Source organism: Hyla sarda, chromosome 3 (genome assembly GCF_029499605.1).
Source record: "Hyla sarda isolate aHylSar1 chromosome 3, aHylSar1.hap1, whole genome shotgun sequence".
Classification (NCBI taxonomy): Eukaryota; Metazoa; Chordata; class Amphibia; order Anura; family Hylidae; genus Hyla; species Hyla sarda.
Genome location: NC_079191.1, coordinates 225,164,000 through 225,183,696, shown reverse-complemented (window position 1 = coordinate 225,183,696; position 19,697 = coordinate 225,164,000).

Here is a 19,697-nt window from a genome sequence, read left to right as displayed (position 1 = left end):
TGTGAGACCACAGAAACGTTGTTATTGGAATAAGCCACTTTATATTTTTGCTTCTCTGGTGTGCTGCAGCCGCTCCTTTTATATATATATATATATATATATATATATATATGTATATGTATATATATATATATCACAATGAATTTGCATGGGGCACACAGATTAGGTGAAAAAATCCAGTGATCTATTCCATACAAGGTGTCATAGAGCAAAGTTTTGATCAGGTAAGCCTGACCTTTCTCAAGCCATGTACAAACTAGTGACTACCACATTTTAAATAAGGGTACCAATAAAGTAGCAAAGTGAAGACACAAATCAATTACCATCGAATAATTAGTGATTATTACAAAGGTAATGCAAAGGTGCAAAGGTACTGTAACACTCACGTTTCAGTAGACTGGAACACAGATAATAGTGGATCCGCTGGACCTGTGTGGTAGATGACTCAGATTGTACCAGGGAGTGTCTAAGGTGCCGCTGTTTTCACCGAAGCCTGCCGCAAAGCGGGATGGACTTGCTGCGGCAAGCGACACCAAGGTCGCTACCCCTGGCCCAGCTCAACTACACAGGCGGCTGAGGAGATTCGAGGCACAGGTGGAATTAGCCAACTCATGGTTTGGATAGCAGGAGGTCAGGGCAGGCGGCACAGTAGCATTGTTAGGAATGTAGCAAACGGTCAGTAGGCAGACGGCAAAGGAGCAAGGTCAGGTCACGGAGCAAAGGTATGATACACAGCAAGGCAACACACAGGAATGCTTTCTCTAAGGCTCTAGGGCAACAAAGATCTCGCAGGGAAGTGTGGGAGGTGGCGGAATTTATCAATGAGCCACAGGTGTTACTTCACTAATGGGCGCACTGACCCTTTAAATCTTAAAGCTCCGGCGCGCGCGCCCTAGGGGACGGGAGCAGAGAGGCAGAGGCAGGGGCAGGAGAAACACCTGGTGAGTGACGGGCTGGGATTCGCATGCGGGCACGTCCCATGATGTGAATCCCAGCCCACCGACAGAAGCAGGTAACGGGACCATGCGCTCACGGCCAGCGTCTGTGGGCAGAGCGCATAACGTAACAGTACCCCCCCTTTGGTCTCCCCCTCCTTTTACAATTCAGAAAACTCCTGAGAAGGTCAAGGTCCAGGATATTCTCCTCAGGCTCCCAAGATCTCTTATCAGGTCCGTAACCCTCCCAGTTGACCAGAAAAAATTGATTACCTCTCATGGTTTTAGTGGCAAGAATCTCTTTAACTTTGTAGACGTCAGAAGAGCTGAAGACAGGTGTGGGGACAAGATTATTTTGAGAAAACCGTTTATTGACAAGATGCTTGAGGAGAGAGACGTGGAAGGAATTGGAATATGTAACTTAGCAGGTAGACAGAGTTTGTAGGAGACAGGATAGATTTTTTTTTCATAAAAAAGTTTTATTGTATATTTTTTCGCAAACAGAAGAACAAAACATGGTACCGAAGCAGATAGCATTAGGCGGTAAAAAAAAGGGGCGCAAGTATGCCAGGGAGCACGGTCATGGTAAACACAACAGTTATAATCAATGAACCAAGAACACAAACGTAGAAAACATAGACAGTAATTGGACAGGTTGGCTGTGTCAGGAAGAGCTTTGAGACATCAAACTGTCCATGTGGACTTGCCATGGCAGTGCAGGGAGCTCCGGTAACTCCAGTAGTATCACATAAATAGCAGGAAAAGAAGGAGGGTAGAAGAGAAAAAAAAAAAAGGGGGGGAAGAAGGGGAGGGCAAGAGAGAATAAGGGGGGTGGGAGAAGTAGGGATTAGTAGGGTAGGTAAGATCAGGCTTGTAGGTAGGCAGACTCTCCACCGGGCGCCCAGGTGAGACCTCAATCCCGCGGTGGGCTGACACCGGAGGTAAGGGCACACGTCCGAGGTGCGTTAGGGCCCATAGAACTGGGGCATCTACGTGTAAGGTTCTGTATGTGTTAGTGGACAGAAATGCAATCCATGGACCCGAAATGAGGTGGTGTCTGTCTATTTGCTTTCTAGAGTCGGCTAGTAATTCTTCCATCCTGTGAAGGTGGGACAGCTCTTGGAACCAACAGGAAAGCGAGGGAGGGGAGGATGATTTCCACAGTCTGGGTATGATTGTCCTGGCGGATAGAATCATGAACCTGGCTAAGTGGGCTGGCCAACGGGGGAGGGAAGGAGGGAAAATTGAGAGCAGGAGAGGGCCCGGGGATTTGGGAATGCGTATGGACGTTAAATCGTAGATCACCTCAAGGACCTGGCTCCAGAAATTCGTCAAGCTCGGGCATGTCAGCCATATATGGGACATCGAGCCCCCCTGTTCCCCACATCTCCAGCAGGTGTCTGGTACGTTTAGGTAGAATTTATGTAAGAGCGAGGAGACTCTATACCATCTTGTTAGAATCTTGTAATTCGTCTCTTGTGCTTTGCACGAAGTGGAGAGTTTATGACAAAGTCGTATAGCTCTCTCCCATTCCTCATCCGAATAAGTTACTCCCAATTCTCTCTCCCACCCACTCCAAAAGGGTAGGGAATGTGTGCGGAGGGAATCTAAAAGAAGGGCATATACTGAGCTTGTCGTCCGGGATGTAGCAACACACAGTTTTTCAAACGAGGTGAGAGAGCGGTGCAGGTGCAGCCTGTCCTTGGATGTATTATAAAAATGTCTGAGCTGAGTATATTGAAAAGTCTGCAAGAAGGAGGCGGTATTGCCACTACATAATTCACTTAGGGGCTTCAAAGAGTTTGGTGTGAGAAAGTTCAAGAGGCTAGGTGAGTCTGTTTTAGAGAGGCCCAAGTATTGGGACATGGAGTAAGCTGGAGGGAACAGGGGATTACCAAACACTGGGGATAGTGGGCCATCTGGGGTGTAAAGCTTCAGGGAGGGCAAGTATAAGCATCGTATGTGGGCTATAGAAGCCAACACCGGCGGCAAGTCCGTGTAGGAGCGTGAGTTAATTGTGTTACCTGGGAGCCACAAAAGGGTCTAAGGGTCATAAGCGGAAGCCTCCCTCTCCAAACCCACCCACAATTTGATGGAAGAGGGAGAGAAGCAGTCGAGGACCCTGGCCAGAAACGCAACTATGTGGTAAAAGAGACAGTTCGGGAGACCGAGACCTCCCTCAGTTTTGCGTCTGACCAGGATCCTCTGTGCCAATCTCGGGCATTTATGGGCCCAGACAAAACCAGCCAGGAGAGCAGAGACCCCCCCCCCCCCCAAAAAAAAAAGGATTTAGGTAGAGAAGCAGGAACCGTAGAGAACAAGTAGAGGAGACGAGGTAGGACATTCATCTTTAATATGTTTATCCGTCCTATCCAGGAGACATCCCTACGCTCCCACCTGGCCAAGTCAGTTTTCAGGATATTTAGCAACAGAGGGAAATTGAGGGCGTATGTATCCGACAGTCTCATTGGGACTTGGACACCCAAGTACTTCAGAGATCTAGAGCACCATTTGAAAGGGTACGTGGTCTGTATGTGTCGAGCAGTACTCGTGGGGAGCGTAATATTGAGGGTATCACTCTTTGTCGGGTTCAGTTTGTAATTACTATAGTAGGAAAAAGTGTGAATGGTGGCCATCAAAGAGTGGAGGGTGGTAATAGCGGAGGAGAGGTACAGGAGGAGGTCGTCAGCGAATGCAGAACATTTATAATAGCAAGATGGGATCTGTAAGCCCTGGATGTTCGGGTCTTGTCGTATGGCGTTAAGTAAGTGCTCCATGCATAGTACGTATAGGAGTGGGGAAAGGGGGCAGCCCTGCCTCGTTCCATTGTGGATGTCGAATGGGAGGGATAATTGGCCATTTACCCGGACTTGTGCTTGAGGGCAGGAATAAAGAGCCATAATACGGGCGCGCATTAGAGCACCCACACTAATCTGGGACAGGGTAGCCTCCAGGAAGCCCCAATCCACCCAGTCAAAAGCTTTCTCCGCATCCAGGGACAGCAAGAACAGGGGCTTATTGTGTTTGCGGGCATAGTAGATGGCCGAGAATGCTCGGAGGGTATTATCCCTGGCCACTCTCCCGCGGACCTGGTCCGGGTGGATTAGGGCGTCCATGTGGACAGCCAGCCAATTGGCGATCAATTTGGCAAAAAGCTTGGTGTCTAAATTAAGTAGAGATATCGGCCTATAGTTCTGGCATTGCGTGGGGTCTCTGCCCTCTTTGGGTATTACAGTGACATATGCTCGATGAAAGGAGGAAGGGATGGAGGAAGTATCAGAAATAGAGTTAAGCGCCGAGAGGAGAGGGGTTGACAGTTCACCCCGGAGGGACTTGTAGAATTTCGCAGAATAGCCGTCCGGGCCAGGACTCTTCCTGGCCGGGAGGGCTGAAATCGCTTGTTCCAGTTTCTCCGGGGTAAACAGAGATTCTAGTGAGGAGGTGACTTCGGCAGGGAGGGTCGGGAGGGCTGTGGACGTGATGTATTGATGTAGTGACGGAAGGGAGTCCGAGGGCGTGGCAGAGGGCGAGGGTAGATTGTAAAGGGCCATGTAGTAGTGTCTGAAGTCTGTGAGAATGTCACTTGTCAAGTGGGAGAGGGTACCAGAGGGGGAAGAGACAGAGGAGATGAAGAGCGAGGACCTCTTCTCCCTCAGCGCTCTCGCCAGTAATTTTCCTGATTTGTTGCCCCATTCGTAAAACTGTCGGCCTGTTAATTGTTTGTAATATCTATGCTTGTCATTGAGCAAAGACAGCAGTTCCTGGCGTACTCGCAGAACGTCCCTGAAAGTTTGCTCAAGCAATGTTTGCTTATGTAAAGATTCCAAGGATGCTAGGGTGTCGAGAAGGGAAGCAAATTTGGCACTGTTCTCCTTTTTCAGCCAAGCCCCATGCTTCCCCAGCACACCGCAAAGTACACACTTCAACGCCTCCCATTTGGTAAGCAGTGAAGTGTCATCATGTGCGTGATCAGTGTTGAAGTGAGAGATAGTATCTTTGATCTCCTGAAGGCACAAGGTGTCTAGGAGGAGGGATTCATTAAGGCGCCAGGTAGCATGGGGCTTAGAGAAAGAGGGGAGTTGGAAGGTGAAGTGGACTGGAGCATGATCCGAGAACGTGATACTACCTATGGTATCCGTGATGACAGATGGCAAGAGGTGGTGTGAGCAGAAGATATGATCGTTGCGGCTGTACATATTTCGGGGGTGAGAGAAGAAGGTGAAGTCCCTGCCTTGTGGGTGTAGTGTGCGCCAGACATCACTTAGTTGGAGGCTGTGGAGTTTTTGTCTGATGACCCTGAGTTGCCTATAGGACAGGGAGGAATGGCCCGTGGAGGAGTCAATGATAGGGCATAGAGGGATATTAAAATCACCACAGAGGATGATATGGCCAGTGGCATAAGACGACAGAGCGTCTAGTGTACGGCTCAGAAAGTCAGTTTGGCCTTGATTAGGGGCATACAGGGAGGCTACTGTGAGTTTTTGGCCGGCTAGTTCGCAATTCGCAAAGATATTTCGAGAATTGGGGTCCGGGGCAGAATCAATAACTTTAATGGGCAGGGATTTGTGGAACGCCAATGAGACCCATTTAGTTTTTGCTTCTGGGTTTGTGCTATGAAGCCAGGTAGGTAATATCGGGTTTTGAATAAAAGGACATGTCCCTCCTTGAAATGCGTTTCCTGTAAAGCTAGGATATGGGATCTTTGCTTGTGGAGGGTGTACAGGATTTGAGAATGCTTCTCGGACGTGTTAAAACCCTTAACATTTAGAGATGTTACCTTAATATTAGCCGCCATAACGAGGGAGAGAATAGTAGTCAGGTTCACCGCCACGGGAGGTCTTCATCCGTGCGCCCATGCTTCGAGTCCGTGTAGGAGATAGAGAGGTCTGCCTGGTTGGAGAAAAGGAGAAGATGAGAAAGGGGAGAAGCAGAGGAAGGGGGCGGGGATGGGGAGGGAGACGTAGAAGGGTGGAAGAGTAGGAGGACAGCAGCAACCCTAAGAGGACAGCTACAAGGGGTCTAATAGGGTAGGTCATAAGGACCGAGAACACGGTCAGAACAAGTCTGACGGAAGCCTTAGTGGGGGTGCAATGGAAGGGGCGCCAGAAGGGCAACAGGTATGGAATGAACATTAACCATAGGAGTTGTCAGTAAAACACACTATAGAAAGCGTAGGAGGAGCCTAGTGTAAACTAGAGGACATCTCCGACTGAGTAGTCGGTCAGAGGTAGAACATGGGAAAGGGCAGTTAAGAGTGTTAGGGCTTTAGTTATAGCTCAATTGGACGCTAACGAGGGCGGGGGAACATCTAGTGAGCCTAGATGTTCCCCCGCCCTCGTTAGCGTCCAATTGAGCTATAACTAAAGCCCTAACACTCTTAACTGCCCTTTCCCATGTTCTACCTCTGACCGACTACTCAGTCGGAGATGTCCTCTAGTTTCCACTAGGCTCCTCCTGCGCTTTCTATAGTGTGTTTTACTGACAACTCCTCTGGTTAATGTCATAAGCAATAATAGGTGCAGAGACACCGTAGACGAGAGAAACAACAGAGAAATTGTCGTTTCAGGAGCAGTAGCTCAACTCAGGTGAACAGAAACCAGGATCACAAGCTTCATGTCCGTCAGGTTTTACGCTTCTGCCTTTGAGGCAAGGGAGCTGAAGGAGTGGAGTCCAACCTTTGGAGCCACGGGCGACTAATCGTGCCACTGTAGGAAGCTAGAGTAGAGTGCTGTATGAAGAGTGAGTCCCATTCAGGAAGGGATATCTTCGGGAGCTTGAACGTTGATAGGAAAGCAGGCAAATCTTTCGGACTTCTCAGAGAGGCTGTAGTAGTGCCATGTTTGGCGATGAGTGAGAATTGGAATCCCCACCTATACATTATGCGTGCGTTCTGTAGAATTTGCAGGAGGGGCTTTAGGGATGCCCTCAGCCGTAGGGTACGGAGGGAGAGGTCAGGGAAAAGGTGAAGGGTTGGGCAGTTGTAGGTAAGGTGTTTGAGTGCTCGAGCTTTGCGCATCACCTCCTCTTTGACTGCGTGGTGGTGTACCCTGCAAATGACATCTCTGGGTTTGCTGGGATCCGGCTTTTTTGCTTTCAGGGCTCTGTGAGCTCTGTCAAATTCGATGGGGGTGTCTGCCGGACGTTGCAGGATTTCATTAAAGATTCTTTGGATCACCCCTGGGAGATCTTATGGGTTGACGGATTCTGGAGGCCCCTTGATGCGGACATTATTTTGACGATTTCGGTTGTCAATGTCATCCAGATGATCAATAATGTCCGTCTGAGAAGTTGGATTTCAAGGCCTCTAGTTCCGAGGTGACAGTGGAGCGAAACTGTTCCAAGTCAGTCACTTTTTGAGACAGGGTGGCAACTTCTTTTTTCACCGGTTCTAGGTCTTTCCGCCAAGCGGACATGAGATCAGTCGCCAGAGAGAGCATGTCCACTTTTGCGGGCAGAAGGGCCAGGAGGGCCTGAAGCTCTGGATGATTCTTCAAGGTGTGGACCGCCATCTCTGGGGTGGGCAGGTGGGTATCCACTGGTGGCAGGGTACAAGGCCTGTCTCCACACGAGACGGCAGGTAAGGTGAGTGTGCGAGAGTGGTGCCCGAAACGTTGGGCTCTGCCCTGCGAGTCTTCCGATGAGGAATGGGTAGCGCGGGAGCACCCCGGTTGCTGCGGCCGTTGAGGGGTCTTGCACCCCAATATGCGGGTGGGCTATCCCCCTCAGTGGAATCTTCACTAGAAACAGACAGATCAGAGTCCATTTGCACTGAATTACTGGACAGGTCACCTTTATCAGCAGGTAATATGTGCAGTTGGGATGAAGTGGCTTGCACACAGTTAACAGGGAGCCGTGGAGCAGGAGAGATCATGAGCGTGCCTGTAGAGTAGAGTGCTGCAGTGGTTAATAGAGAGCCTGGTTCATAGGGTACAGCTAGTGGTCGAGTCCCCTGATGAACGGCACCCCCAAGGGCCCGAGGTGGGGAGTGAGGTGCTGTCGAGGCAGGGGTACCTCCTAAAAGCATAGCTGTAGGGCTTATGGAATCCCTCTGCTGCTCAGATGGCTGCAGGCTGGGGGAGGCAGCATGAGAGGAGCTGCCTGTCACATGAGCTGTACTCACTCCGTCTTCAGGGGTGCCGCTCTGCCGCCGTTCCCAGGGGGGATGGTATCAGCAAGGAGTTGGGGGGACAGCGTGAGGCAAGCTGTCCCCTCCGCTGCAGATCCCGGCTTCACCATTGCCTTCAGAGATTTCGCTCCACCGCGCATGGAGAAGGAGCAGGGACTCTGCACACGTGGGGGAGATGCCGGATGGTGCTGCTCTGGCGTCTGTGGCGGGAGCCACGGGCCAGCGCCGGCCGGATCAGTGGGGTTGTTCCTCGGCTGGAAGAAAGCCTTAATGGAGGGCGCTGAGGTGAGTGGGTCCCCAGGAGCTTTAGGCTTCTTTTTATTTTTGTGCCTGCCGCCCATAAATGCCGTGGTATGCCCTATATAACGGAGGCCCTGCAGGAGCTTCAGCAATCCGCGGCCATCTTCTAGCGTGCCAAGCCACGCCCAGGATACATTTTTTATAGAATCTGGAAGGGACCAAGGTAGCGAGGACAAGCTCGTAAAAGAGTATCTTGAAGCGGATGTACTTGGATGAAAGCCACATCATGTCACCAGGAGAGAAGGACGGAGGAGGTCTTCTACTCTTATCAGCTTTCGCCGTCATGCATGAAGAAGCCTGGGATAATGACTGTTGGGTCTGTTGCCAGATGGTGGAGAAGTCACGGACGAGCTCATCAACAGCAGGCACACCGGAGGAAACTAGGAGAGGAAGAGGAGACCGGAGATGGAGTCTGTAGACAACAAAAAAGGGAGACGACCTCATGGACTCAGAATTCTTATGATTATATGAGAATTCATCCCAGGGGAGAAGGTCAACCCAATCATCTTGACGAGCTGAAACAAAATGCGGAAGATAAGTCTCAAGAATTTTATTAACCCTCTCCACCTGACCATTGTACTGAGGGTGTTAGGCCGAGGAGAAGTCCAGATTGATGTCCAGACAGTTACAAAGGGCTCGCCAGAAGTTAGAGACAAACTGCACCCCACAATTTGAAACAATATGCTGAGTAAGGCCATGTAAGCTAAAGGCATGCAACAAGAAGTACTCTGCCAGCTGCGGGGCAAAAGGAAGACCAGGTAGAGCATTGAAATGAGCCATCTTGGAAAACAGATTTCAACGACCCAAATGACAGTGTTATTATAAGATGGTGGCAAATAAGTGATAAAATCCATGGCGATATGGGACCAGGGAGTCTCTAAAATAAGTAAAGGCTGTATGAGTACTGCAGGTCTCTGACGAGGAGTTTTGTCACGGGCAAAAGTTTCACAGGAACAAACAAAATCAGAAACATCACGTTCAAGATGGGGCCACCAGTAGTGCCGGGAAATTAGAAGTAGAGTCTTGCATATAACAGGATGACATGCTGTCAAGGACACATGACCCCATTTCAGTACCTTGCGTCTTTATCTGGCAAGGATTTTCCCTGAGGAACTTGCTTAATTTCAGAAGGAGCGGCAGGAATCAAATGGTCTGGAGGAATAATATGCCTAGGCGTGGACTCCAATCCAATGACGTCAGAGGACCTGGAGAGAGCATCTGCCCTGATGTTCTTATTTGCCGGATGGAAGTGAATGAAGAAGTTGAACCTAGAAAAGAACAGTGACCACCTTGCCTGGCGGGGGTTCAAACGCTGAACAGACTGAAGGTATAGAAGATTTTTATGGTCGGAGTAGATGCTGACCGGATGAGAAGAACCTTCCAATAAATGTCGCCATTCCACCAAAGCTAGCTTGAAAGCGAGGAGTTCCCAATTTCCAATGGAGTAATTCCTCTCAGCAGGAGAGAAGGTCTTGGAGAAGAACCCATAAGTTACAGTCTTGTGCTTGGCATTTTTCTGAGTAAGAACGGCACCTGCTCCAATAGATGAGGCATCAACCTCCAAAGCAAAGGGCCTCTCTGACTCTGGTTTTAGGATTAGAAGTCTTCTTAGTGAGAGCCACGATTGGAGCAACCAAGGACGGAAAATGTGGGATAAATCAACGATAATAGTTAGCAAATCCCAGAAAGCATTTAATAGCACGTAGGCCCAAAGGATGAGGCCAACCCAATACTGCAGACAATTTATCTGGATCCATCTGCAGGCCCCGATGAGAGACAATGTAGCCAAGAAACGGAAGACTAGACTTCTCGAACAGGCATTTCTCCAGTTTGGCGTACAGATGATTCTTCTGTAATCGCCGAAGAACCAGACAAACATGAGTACGATGTTCCTCTAAGTTGGAAGTGAAGATCAGGATGTCATCTAGGTATATGACAATACAGGTGTAGAGAAGATCAAGGAAGATATCATTGACAAACTCTTGAAAAACGGCTGGAGCATTACAGAGACCAAAAGGCATTATGAGATACTCAAAATGTCCGTCACGAGTATAGAAGGCCATTTTCCATTCATCTCCCTTGTGGATACGAATGAGGTTATACGCTCCACGTAAGTCCAACTTGGAGAAGACCTTGGCACCACGTAGACGGTCAAAAAGTTCTGAGATAAGAGGTAGTGGGTAACGGTTCTTGACTGTGATTTTGTTAAGTCCCCTGTAGTCAATGGACGGAGTGAGCCATCCTTCTTCCCTACAAAGAAGAACCAGCTCCAGAAGGAGAAGAGGACTTACGGATAAATCCCTTTTTGGAGATTCTCCTGGATATACTCAGCCATAACTTTGGTCTCAGGAACCGATAGAGGGTATTTCCTTCCATGAGGAGGAGTGGTACCAGGTAGATCTATAGGGCAGTCGTAAGGACAATGTGGAGGCAAAGACTCAGCCTGTTTCTTGCAGAATACATCAGATAAATCTTGGTACGGTGGGGCAGGCCAGGTAGAGGAGGAGGATGAGAAACAACTTTAGGCTGAACTAGTTGGAGGCAAATATTTTGACAGGATTGTCCCCAGCTAATTATTTCTCCAATTTTCCAATCCAGTTGGGGAGAATGGCATTGCAGCAAAGGAAGGCCAAGAAGAATTTCTGAAGTACAGTGTGGCAGAAAAAAGAATTCAATCTTTTCTTTATGCAATACTCCCACTTGCATATTGAAAGATTCCGTACAGAAGTGAACCATACAGTCCAGATGTTGTCCATTAACAGAGGAGGTGAACAAGGGCTTGGCAAGCCAAGTGACAGGAAGATTATACTTGTGGACCAAAGAAGCAATAGTCACCTGCGGATCCAGAATCCAAAAATGCTGTAGTGCTGAAGGAAGACTTGGCTGAAGCAAAGACTTGTACAGAAATAGTTTAGCATGGAGAGGTTGTATTCACACCCAGGGATGCCTCTCCCACTTACCCTAGGTGCGGGCGTTTCCCGGATGCTGTGGGCAAGCAGTACAGTCCTTGAGGGAGTGCTCCGGTCTGGCACAATACAAGCACAAATTCTCACTGCATCGTCGTGACCTCTCCTGTTGCGTAAGACGAGAATTATCCACTTGCATAACCTCTTCGGCAAGAAGCGCAGGCCTCCGTGTTCGGGCAGGTTCCCTCTCTAAGCGCAGTTCCTCCTGTCTCTCAGAAAAATGCACATCAATACATGTGGCCAAGGGGATAAGTTCAGTCAAAGAAGATGGAGGATTACGTGCTTCGAGGGCATCTTTAATCCTGCTTGACAGTCCTTTTTTGAATGTGGCACACAAGGCCTCATCATTCCATGCAAGTTCCGAGGCTAGAGTGTGGAATTGAACCGCTTAGTCACCAACTGAAGAATTCCCTTGACAGAGGTTCAGCAACGACATTGCAAAATTCTGCCAAGAAAGCCACCAAATTGGAGGATACCGGATCACCATGGTCCCAAAGGGGTGTAGCCCAGGCAAGGGCTTTTCCGGACAGTAGACTAAAGACAAAAGGCCACCTTCGCGCGTTCCGTCGGAAACTGTTCAGACATGAGCACTGTGTAACAAAGCCTCTGCATAACTTGGAATCTCCTTCATACTTACAGAAGGTAAAGGCAGATGTACCTGGTAGCCAGAAGACACTGCAGGAACTGGTGGAGTTAGAGGGACAGGTTGCGGTACCTGCTGCAGTTGTTGCTGCAAGGCCAATAGCTGTTGCATCATAGCAGACAGTTGGGTAAGTTTCTGCGCCTGTCACACCAATTGTCAAGACTGACATACTGTACCACAACAGAGGGAAGATCCGTGACTTCAGGCATGGTTACCTTAGCGGGATCCATGGCCAGATCTTACTGTAACACTCACGTTTCAGTAGACTGGAACACAGATGATAGTGGATCCGCTAGACCTGTGTGGTAGATGACTTGGACCACACCAGGGAGCAAAGTCTAAGGTGCCACTGGTTTTCCCCAGAGCCCGCCGCAAAGCGGGATGGACTTGCTGCGGCTGGCGGCACCCAGGTCGCTACCCCTGGCCCAGCTCGACTACACAGGCTGCTGAGGAGATCCGAGGCACTGGTGGAATTAGGCAACTCATGGTCTGGATAGCAGGAGGTCAGGGCAGGCGGCACAGTAGCATAGTCAGGAACATAGCAAATGGTCAGTAGGCAGGCGGCAAAGGAGCAAGGTCAGGTCACAAAGCAAAGGTATGATACATGGCAAGGCAATACACAGGAATGCTTTCTCTAAGGCTCTAGGGCAACAAAGATCCATCAGGGAAGTGTAGGAGGTGGAGAAATTTATCAATGAGTCACAGGTGTTACTTCACTAATGGGCGAACTGGCCCATTAAATCTTAAAGCTCAGGTGCACACGCACCCTAGGGGATGGGGACACGAGCGCCGGAGCAGAGAGGCAGAGGCGGGGGCAGGAGAAACTCCAGGTGAGTTACGGGCTGGGATTCACATGCGGGATCATGCGCTCACGGCCAACGTGTGCGGCCGGTACGCATTACGTAACAGATACATTATTAAACAGTACATATAATCAAGTTAATAGAAATATGCAGTGCAAACTCTACTTATTATAAAGTACCAAGTGCAAGTCATATAGTCCAGTTTTTAGACATAAATACAAATCATCTGAGCATAATAAAAACTTAGGGGACAGGGGCTCTCACTCACCGAAATGCAGTTAAACTGTAGACATAGGACACCATTAACCTTTCTAGCATGGTGAAGTTACTCGAATTCAGGTTGCGCACAGATCTGAAGAGATAAGCCTATCCCTGGCTGGCATCATGGTAGCTATGGTGATGCCTCACTTTACAGCCGCACAGACACAATATCAGAGCTGCCATAGTGAATGATTTTACCTGTGTGCTGTCTTTGAATCTCCAATAAAGCTGCAATAATATCTTGAAGTGCTGGATCATTGTTTTGTGTTACAGTATTAGAGCTGCAATGCATCACAGCCATGTTAAAAGAGGGCAAAGTATATATATTTTATTTATAATCAGCATGATTCCACAAGGAATCAAAGCCAATTTGTTTAAAAATTGCTAAATTTGACCCCCATAGCCCCCATAAACAAACTTTGAAAATTCAGGTACTTCCTGGTTTGTTCCGGGAGCTGAAAGCTGCAGAAGACTACACAGACCATGAACCCCTGCGTTTGTTTCCTGTGTGAGCTGCGGATAGGGCTGCCTTTAGAAAGCTAAGCAAGTCACATTGGTAGAGAAGCAGTGAATAAAAAGGATGGAGGTGTCTGCACCTCAGCCAATCAGGGACAATCACACACTGAGGATAAAGAGCTGAGGATAAAGGAGTTATGATATTACAAAGTGATGTGTCGTATACATGTAGATGCTAGTCATCATGTGTGCTAAGAACTACTTTACTTCCTGTCTGGAGGAAACGCTGAGAGAAACAGGATACGTGCTCTATAATTGTGCAAAAGCAATGCATAAAGGGTTTTGTGCACTTTTGTGCACTTTCTATGTAATTGAAACTGGAATAAAAAAGCTAATTTTTCAGCTAGTGTTTCTACGCAGTGCACTTTACAGTTGAAATGGCATATTATGAGAGCTGACATTTGTTGTTTCCTGCGGCAGAAGATCCTGGAAGAGGAGGAATTGCGTCCCGACAGACAAACCGAGGAACCAAGAGCAAGAAGAGGAATTTTGAGCTCTTCAATTTGACCTTTGGATGCCTTGTTGCACAACTATGCTAAGACTATGAAAATGAAGATGTCAATAAACAGTTAGGGTGGGTTCACACTACGATTTCACTCCCGTATCCAGTTTTGTGACCGGATCTAAAACTGCGGAATACCACGGTTTTAGGTCCAGTCACAAAACCGGATACTGGGCAAAATTAGCCGACCGGAGTCACTGTTTGACTCTGGTTGGCTCATTCAAATGAATGAGATATGGGCCTGTAGAGTGAAATCATAGTGTGAACCCAGCCTTAGAAAAAATAGGATACAACATAGGTGTGAGGCTGATTGAAGATTTCTTGGCCCGGTCTAGTGTTGGAATGTGCCATGATTTTTGAGAAGCAGCAGATGTTATAGCTAAGGTGACCTTCAAAATGTACTTGGGAATCACACCGACTATCACAAACTGTAGTCTTGCTGGAGATTAGTGATGTTGCGAACATAAAATATTCGGTTCGCGAACAGTGAACGCGAACTTCCGCAAATGTTTGCGAACCGGCGAACCGCCATTGACATCAATGGGCAGGCGAATTTTAAAACCCACAGGGACTCTTTCTTGCCACAATAGTGATTTAAAAGTTGTTTCAAGGGGACTAATACCTGGACTGTGGCGTGCTGGAGGGGGATCCACTCCCATGGAAAATTACATAGTTGATGCAGAGTCTGGTTTTAATCCATAAAGGGCATAAATCACCTATTATTCCTCAATTCTTTGGAATAACGTGCCTTAGCCCCCTTTAGGCAGCACATAGAGCCCAATTTAGGCATCACATAGTTAGATCCCCCCTTTAGGCAGCACATAGATTCCCCCATATCAGGCAGCACATAATTAGATCCCCCCTTTAGGCATCACATAGTTAGATCCCCCCTTTAGGCAGCACATAGAGCTCCCCTTTAGGCAGCACATAGATTCCCCCATATTAGGCAGCACATAGTTAGAGCTTCCCTTTAGGCAGCACATAGAGCCCCCTTTAGGCAGCACATATTTAGATCCCCCCTTTAGGCAGCAATGATTTTATTTCATAGCCAAAAAAGGTATTTTTTTTTATTTTAACAACTGTCACACCAAATGTGATTTGCACTAGTGTGACAATGAGCAAAAAAGTTTGCCAGCGGAGTACCCCTTTTAATCAGAGGTCCCCAACCAGGGTGCCTCCAGCAGTTGCAAGACACACAGACTGAACTTATAGCCCTTTTAATACTGTAGTAAGTTGCTTGAAGGAAATTAAGTTTTACACCGGAGTACCCCTTTTAACCAGCGGTTCCCTCCCAACCATGGTGCCTCCAGCTGTTGCAAGACACACGGACTGAACTTATAGCCCTTTTAATACTGTAGTTAGTTGCTTGAAGGAACTTAAGTTTTACACTGGAGTACCCCTTTTAACCAGCGGTCCCCTCCCAACCAGGGTGCCTCCAGCTGTTGCAAGACACACGGACTGAACTTATAGCCCTTTTAATACTGTAGTTAGTTGCTTGAAGGAACTTAAGTTTTACACTGAAGTACCCATTTTAACCAGAGGTTCCCTCCCAACCAGGGTGCCTCCAGCTCTTGCAAGACACACAGACTGATATTTGAGCCCTTAAAGGGGCTTTTTTGGGTGCCGTCGTTAAAGCAGATGTTAGACAAGTGCTTTAGGAGTAAAGTGGACCCTGAATACGCCACCTAGCAGCAACCTAGCTATCGCTTTCCCTATTACAGAAGGAGCATCTTCTCTGTCCCTCTACTTTCTAAGCCTGCAGCATGCTGAATGAAGGTAAAATGGCGTCCGTGCAGGAGGTAGGAGGGTCTGGAAGGGAGGGACTGCTGCTTATTGGCTGTAATGTGTCTGCTGACTCTGACTCACAGGGTCAAAGTTTACTGCAATGTTAAAGTAGAGGGGGCGAATCTAACTTCACATATGTTCGCCCGGCGATGCGAACGGGAACATGCTAAGTTCGCCGGGAACTGTTCACCAGCGAACAATTCGCGACATCTCTACTGAAGATGAATTTTCACTCATTCTTGAAAATAATCCTCTTGACTTTGATGAACTGCCTGATAATCATTTCAACTGTATCTATTCCAATATGTTATATGGAGTTTTGCGAGAAGCACTTTAAATGGTACAAATGGCAGTTGATGTAAAGTTTGCTCAGGAGAGACTTAAAAGTGAAATCCACCTGAATGGACGCATCTGGAAGCTGAACAAATCTGGATCACCTAAGTAACTTTAAAGAAAATAGCTATACCATTATTAAGATGACAACATGGTACCTAGTCTTGGCTCATTTTTTCTTGTCATCCAGCACAATTAATATTCTTAGAATAATACTCCTTACTTGTCTTATTGACTTATTGAACCTCCCAACTGCTATCAGCTTGGGACGGAAGAACGGTGGCTGCTCAGAGAGATAGAGAATGATCTAATCCTGCTGCTGAGTGCATGCATTGATATGTTATACTTTTGTTGTTGGCTTGAGCTTTACATACACAATTGTGTAAAATGTTGGAATAAATACAGTGAAAAAAATGGCATGTTATATTTACTCTATAGGTCCATACCATTATAATGATACCACAATTTATTTAAGTTTTTTTTATTATTTAACTTCTTTAAAAATTGTCCTCTTTTGACTGTTCTGTATATGAGGCTGTATGGGGGCCAGAATTTGTAGTCATTGGTACCATTTTTGTTTTGGTGGGACTTTTCGATTTTGGACTTTTTTTTTTTTCATTCTAGATGATTGGGACCTCCTGATTACCTCACAGATTTGACATTTTTCCTTTTCTTTTTATAATAAATTTGTAAAAAAAAACATTTTTCGAAAATTTTGTTTTCCCATACTCATTATGGGGTATTAATGGAATACTCTGGTACTAAACATAGTATCCCCTCTCCAAGGTATACGGTATGAAATGTCTCATCGGGAGAGGGGGGTACAACCACTTTGTCCCCTGTGTTCTCCGGCCAGGCACCCCGGCGTTCTGAACATTTATGTTCAGAACTCTGGCAGTGCTAGGCTTTATAGCGCCCGTGGTCATCACACCCACTCCATTCATGTCTATGGGAGAGACAGAGATACAGCGTTCGTGTTTATACAGATCTCCTATAGAGCTATATAGAGGGGCATGTCGGCCACAGCTTCGGGCTGTGGTCGCCAGTAATCCGGCACAGAGCGGAGATCGCTCCATGCATGCAGATTACTCGGGTGCCAGGCAGGAGGTTGTGGGGATCCCAGCAACCGGACCCCCCTCCCCCCCATCTTATCCACTATCATGTGGACAGGGGATAAGGTGGGTGTGACCCCTTAAAGTGCTGATTGATGGAAGAATTTTTTTTTATTCATTTTACCAGAAGGCAGCAATAAGACAAAATGCGGAAAAGCAAAAGGGACTGAAGAATTCCTCAAATAAATCGGAATTCAGTACTGAGCATGATTTTATTTAAATTATTTATGATATAGATGATGGGATAAAAAGCATGTTTTTCTACTTTAAGCAAGAATGCCCGTTCAGTCATCATAGTGTAAAACTTTCTATGAAGTTAAGTGGGCAAAGGAAGGTAAAACTTAATACTGCATCTTCACTAGCAGGCAATTATATTGTGTTTTAAAGAAGAAGCATGCCAGACACAGATTCTGTAGACTCTTGCTGAGTACAATAAGAGCAGAAATGAGGTTGGTCTCTGGCTATAAAAGACAAGTGGGAATTAATAGGAATGTTGTCAATGGCACACATCACATATTCACCAGGAGCAGGCTGATTGCTGTAAATTTTCCCTCAAAAGCTCTTTTAGTGCCTCTTTTTTTTTTCAAGTAGCTGCAGGGTCTTATTATTTGTTAATGTCTTTTTTTGGAGACCTCTAAATACACATGCCAGCTCAATAATTTGCAGAGGATGGTGAAATAAGTGTAGTTATGTTTTTTACCACCCATCTTTCTTTGTACTGTGACTTGAAGTTCTTCCTTCGTTATAAAAGCCAAAGGCAACAAGGTAGTCCCACTAATAATGGCTTTTTATGCTGATCCGGAGTGTGCAGACATTTGTAAGACAAATATTGCCATACAAATAGTTGCTATTTTAATGTAACTGGTTGATAATTTTTCATTTCCAAATATTAGTAAGGTTTTATTACACTGTTAATGTGTCTTTTTTCCATGGACAATAATGGTGATAATAACCATATATGATGTATGTGCAACTAATTATATAAGTTATGATAGTATGCTACAATATTATTGTAGAATAAGTTTAAAGGGTTAACTTCAGGTGCCAGCTGCAATTACTAAACAAGAATTGCAGTAGCCGCGGGTTCTTATCATTAGGATTACGCACTCCCATTCACACTTAGAATCCGCACAAGCCAGAAACCACCCAAATGAATGTGGACGCGGAATTGATGCAGACGTGTAGAAATTCTGCCATGTGAATGTAGACTAAGGGTAAGAAGCCATTTAAGCTGAGTGTTTTCCAAGCATGATTCCACCAGAAAAATCATTGTGCAAAAGCCTCCCATAGTTGTCAATGTTATTTTGCTGGACCATTTACACTACAGACCTTTTGGGTTCAAAACTCAATCAAAATAGTGAACATGTTCATTCTTTCATCATTCATTCTGCTGGACAATGCATTGCCATCTATGGAGGCAGCACATTTCTAATCGGTTCCAGCCCCAGTGCCAAGATGGTGCCCACTACATTATATTTTGGGGTATAGATTACATAGTGCTAATGGGCCCTAATAGCAGCCTTAGGGTATGTTCACACTGAGAAAATGGACAAGTAAAAATTCTTGAGGAATTGACAATGAAAAATCCTTGTCAAATGTTCAATTGCTCACCAAAAATCTTCAACAATTCCTCATCATTTCCTTGTCAATTCCTCATCATTCCACATGGAATTCTTATCAAAGAATTGACATGTCAACTATTGAAGTGGAAACCAAATCCTCTTGTCTGAAATCAAATGTGCTCCGGGTCCTCTGGATTGTCGCCTGACAAGCCTGATCCTTTTGTTCACTAGGTAGATAAACATATATGATGTGTGATGACTGGTTCTGCCAGAACCCATAGGGTTAAGGATTTCTAGCCCTGTTGTTTGTTTTGGTTGCTGGGATGATGCCTCTGTGCTCCTGGGTGTGGTTAAGCTTGCTGAGCCACTTAGAGTCCTCCTGGTTGCAGCTCAGGCATATATAAGGAGGCCCTTTTCAGTCCTTCTCTGCTTGTGATAGTTCTTAGTAACTTACCTAGCTATCTCTGTGCTCATTCTGTTTATTCTTGTTTTGTGACTTTTGGCTTGGCTTTTAATACTTTGATACTCTGTTACTGTACTTTGTGTTCTCAAGGTTTAGACTCGGCCCTCTGATTACATATTTTGTGTGTGTGCGTGTTTAGGTTTGTTTTCTGTTAGTCGTGTACCTCCAGCTTTTCCTGACCTTTTATCAGTTTTGAAGTGTATTGTTTTGAGTTTTTGACTGTTCCTCGCTTATTTAGGAAGGGACTGTAACCATGGTTATGGACCTGTTGTCTAGGGCAGGTACTTAAGTAGACAGGGGCAGGAGAGTGGGCAAGAATAGTGTGCACTCCTTCCCTGCCCAGATGTTACAAGCCCAACTACTGCATCTGTTTTTAAGAAGGTATAGCAG